The sequence below is a fragment of the Pongo pygmaeus genome, chromosome 1, assembly GCF_028885625.2.
Source record: "Pongo pygmaeus isolate AG05252 chromosome 1, NHGRI_mPonPyg2-v2.0_pri, whole genome shotgun sequence".
NCBI lineage: Eukaryota > Metazoa > Chordata > Mammalia > Primates > Hominidae > Pongo > Pongo pygmaeus.
Genome location: NC_072373.2, coordinates 166,962,742 through 166,967,441, shown reverse-complemented (window position 1 = coordinate 166,967,441; position 4,700 = coordinate 166,962,742). Strand labels below are relative to the sequence as shown.

Here is a 4,700-nt window from a genome sequence, read left to right as displayed (position 1 = left end):
CAGTGTTACAGCTCTTTTAGAATTAGTCTAGCAGGTTTTCCAGTTCTCACCAGAAAACTAAAGAAATAAAAATAAAAAAAATAAGAGAGAGAGAGAGACACTGAAAATCCACTTAAATGTGAAGCTACCCTGAATTCTACTTAATGGGCATGAGATACAGGGAACTGAAGCAAGGGTGGCACAAATTGCTGTTTCCATAGTTACTGTCAGTTCTCTTATCCTTTTCTTTCTTTCTTTTTTTTTTTTTTTTTTTGAGATGGAGTTTTGCTCTTGTGGCCCAGGCTGGAGTGCAATGGCGCGATCTCGGCTCACTGCAACCTCTGCCTCCCGGGTTCAAGCACTTCTCCTGCCTCAGCCTCCCAATTAGCTGGGATTACAGGCACCCACCACCACGCCTGGCCAGTTTTTTAAATTTTTTAGTAGAGATGGGGTTTCACCATATTGGCTAGGCTGGTCTTGAACTCCTGACCTCAGGTGATCCACCTGCCTCAGCCTCCCAAAGTGCTGGGGTTACAGGCGTGAGCCACTGCGCTTGGCTCTCTTATACTTTTTACAATATGGGCATCTCGCTGCCAAAAGTGTTGGTGTTTAAATATACTACCCTCAATTTTTGTGCAATATAGCCTCTAAATGCAAGTCAGCTATTTCTTTTTTTCTTTTTCCTTCCTTCCCTTCCCTTTCTTCTTTCTTTCTTTCTTTCTTTCTTTCATTCTTTCTTTCTTTCTTTCTTCCTTCCTTCCTTCCTTCCTTTCTTTTCTTTCTTTTATTCGTTCATTTCTTTTGACAGTCTCACTTTGTCACCCAAGCTAGAGTGCAGTGGCATGATCATGGCTCACTGCAGCCTCAACCTCCCAGACTCAAACAATCCTCCCAAGTAGCTGGGACAATACATGTGCACTGCCACACTGGGCTAATTTTTGTAGAGACAGAATCTCGCTATGTTGCCCAGGCTGCAAATTAGCTATTACATCTATAGCTCAACCAAAGGAAAAGCTAGCTATTTAGATTAATGGAGATATGGTATGCTTGTATACTGTAAAGGCAAATTTAAAAAATTTTGTGGCTAATTTTTATTATATTCGAGTTTTACCTTACATGTTTCTTTAGAGTCTAATTCCTTCACAAGATGCAATTTCCATTGTAATATCTGCCTTACCAGGGTTGTTCTGAGAATCAAGTGATATGTGTTTAATTGCTTTGCAAAACTTAACAGTGCTATGAAATGTAAATTGTTTCTGTCCTCTGGACAAGACTTGGCCATGAATTCATTCTAATAGATTTGCTCTTATTTGTTTTGTGTTTTCACACAGAAAGGGAATTATAGATAAGTATAGAACAACAGCCATGATGATGATGATAGGAGCTTAGAAGACGAATTGACCACTTACCACACGCCAGAAAATGTGCTTAGTCCTTTAAGGAGATTATCTCAGGTAGATACTTATTTGTGGGGAGTTCCTCCTCTAGATTTTCTATCATCTAGGCCCTCCTAGAGTTACCTCACTTCGGATTGGGAAATCTCCAAGTGTGTGTGTGTGTGTGTGTGTGTTTGTGTGTGTGTGTATCTAGTGCTTTTTTTATTCTTATAGAGCTCAACTAGTAAGTGCTAGGCAGGGAAATATTTATTTCCTACTCAACATGTTTCCATGGTGAGGAATTTTTATTAGAGGAAGATGTGAGCTTCTTCCTTTTCCCCTGCTCCCTCCACTGAGGGCAGGAGAGTGACTTATCTGATCGAAGAGTTTGGAAGAGGGAATTGGGCATTTGTGGATTAGCCACTCTTGTACATTTTGGGCATGACTGCTTGCAGAGAGGATACATTCTGGTTTTCAGTCTCCACCATGCTGTGACTTAGCAAAATATGCTCTATACCTGTGGGTGAGATATGCACCTGTTTAGTGCTGCCTATGGCTGGGTAGGTAAATCTGACTAGCTCAGCAACTATTAGCAAGTCCACTTGATTGTATGTCTTTAATTCAACTTTCACCAGAAATAAAGCTAATATTTTCAATATCTCACTTCTGTGTCTACTTTTAATTGGTTCCAAATTTAGATGGGAAAGAGAAGGGTTATGAATTAACTACTTAAATGCCTGATAAGGGGCAGTATAAGGGAGTGGTTAAGAACACTGGTGTGGAAATGAAATTGCCGATTTCAAATTCTGGCTCCATGACTTATTAGCTGTGTTATACTGTGCAAGTTACTTAACCTCCTGTACCTTAGTTACCTTATCTTTAATTAAAAAAAAAATTTTTTTTTGAGACATCTCACTCTTTTACCCAGGCTGGAGTGCAGGGTGCAATCATGGCTCACTGTAGCCTCAACCTGCCAGGCTCAAGTGTTCTTTCCATCTCAACTTCCCGAGTGGCTGGGACTGCAGGCACACACCACCATGCCTGGCTAATAAGACGAGGTCTCATTATGTTGCCCAGGCTGGTCTCAAACTCCTGAGCTCAAGCAATCCTCCCTCCTCAGCCTCCCAAAGTGCTAGAATTATAGGCATGAACCACCATGCCCAGCTTAATTACCGTATCTTTAAAACAGGGACAATAATAGTCCCTATTTTACCTTCGCTGAGTTGGTGAGAGGATTAAATAATTTAAAGCATATAGAATGTTTTTAACAGTCCTGGGCACATAATAAGCATTAAAAAAAACTGTTAGCTATTCTTATTATTATATCAATATTAACAGCCCAAGGATATAATCTAAATATTTGCAAATAATTTCCACTCAGCTTCTTTTTTTTTTGAGACAGGGTCTCGCTTTCTCACCCAAGCTGGAGTGCAGTGTTGCAATTTTGGCTCACTGCAACCTCTGCCTCCTGGGCTCAAGCAATCCTCCCACCTCAGCCTCCTGAGTAGCTGGGACTACAGGCTTTCACCACCACACCCAGCTGATTTTTTGTATTTTTGGTAGAGACGGGGTTTCACCATGTTGCCCAGGCTGGTCTCAAACTCTTGGACTCAAGCAATCCACCCACCTCAGCCTCCCAAAGTGCTGGGATTACAGGTGTGAGCCACCATACACAGCTGCACTCAGCTTCTAACTTTCTTCCTGCAGTAACTGAATGTTTACGTCTCTCCAAAATTCATATGTTGAAATCCTAACCTAGGGCCAGGCGCGGTGGCTCACGCCTGTAATCCCAGCACTTTGGGAGGCTGAGGCGGGCGGATCACAAGGTTAGGAGATCAATACCATCCTGGCTAACACAGTGAAACCCCGTCTCTACTAAAAATACAAAAAATTAGCCTGGTGTGGTGGTGGGCGCCTGCAGTCCCAGCTACTCGGGAGGCTGAGGCAGGAGAAGGGCATGAACCCAGGAGGCGGAGCTTGCAGTGAGCCGAGATGGTGCCACTGCACTCCAGCCTGGGTGACGGAGCAAGACTCTGTCTCAAAAAAAAAAAAAAAAAAAATCCTAACCTAATTCTGAAGTGATGGTATTAGGAGGTGGGGCCTTTGGGAGGTGATTAGGTCATGAGGATAGAGCCCTCATAAATGGGATTAATGCCCATAATTTGCTTGACTGTAGTAACCACTATATATATCACTATATATTGGCTTGACTATAGTAACCACTATATATATATATATATTTTGGCTTCCCCAGGCCACACTGGAAGGAAAAGAATTGTCTTTGGCCACGCATAAAATACATTAACACTAATGATAGCTGTTAAGCTAACAAACAAATAAAAAAAATCGCAAAAAAAATCTCATAATGTTTTAAGAAAGTTTACAAATTTCTGTTGGGCTATATTCAAAGCTGTCCTGGGCCACATGTGACTCCCAGGTCACAGGTTGGACAGGCTTGGTGTATTTCAAAACATCATGTTGTATACCTTAAATATAATAAAAATAAAATATGGCTGGTTAAGCCAGGCACGGTGGCTCACGCCTGTAATCCCAAAACTTTGGGAGAGCAAGGTGGGTGGATCACCTGAGGTCAGGTGTTGGAGACCAGCCTGGCCAACATGATGAAACCCTGTCTTTACTAAAAATACAAAAAACAAAACTATCCGAGCTTGGTGGTGGGTGCCTCTAATCCAGAGGCTACTCCAGAGGCTGAGGTGGGAGAATCACTTGAATCAGGAAGGTGGATGTTGCAAAGAGCCGAGATCATGCCATTGCACTCCAGCCCGGGCGACAAGAGTGAGACTCCATACCAAAAAAAAAAGGCTGATCTCATTGCAGTGGTGTTTACAATTAATTGACACAACCAGTTATAGATTTCTTTTTTTTTTTGAGACAGGGTCTCACTCTGTCCCCCAGGCTGGAGTGCAGTGGCATGATCTTGGCTCACTGCAACCTCTGCTTCCTAGCTTCAAGTGATTCTCCAGCCTCAGCCTCCCAAGTAGCTGGGATTACAGGCATAGGCCACCACAGCCGGCTAATTTTTGTATTTTTTTTGTAGCGACAAGCTTGCTCCATGTTGCCCAGGCTGATCTCAAACTCCTGAGCTCAAAGCCATCCACCTGCCTTGGCCTCCCAAAGTGCTGGGATTACAGGTGTGAGCCACCACGCCCGGCCCAGTTATAGATTTATTTGTTCTGTCTTCACTCCCAGTGATTCACTTGACTAGCCTTAAAATATAAATAGGCCATGTGCAGTGGCTCATGCCTGTAAACCCAGCACTTTGGGAGGTTGAGGTGGGAGGAGTACTTGAGCCCAAGAGGTCAAGACCAGCCTGGGCAACATGGT

General features: G+C 43.0%; 1 non-coding gene across 1 annotated transcript; it reads left to right on the top strand.

The window, feature by feature from the left end:
- LOC129023518 (U7 small nuclear RNA) lies at nt 1-62 on the top strand. The gene has a single exon (XR_008496827.1). It is a non-coding gene; the product is annotated as a U7 small nuclear RNA (small nuclear RNA).
- The last annotated feature ends 4,638 nt before the right edge of the window (nt 63-4,700 follow it).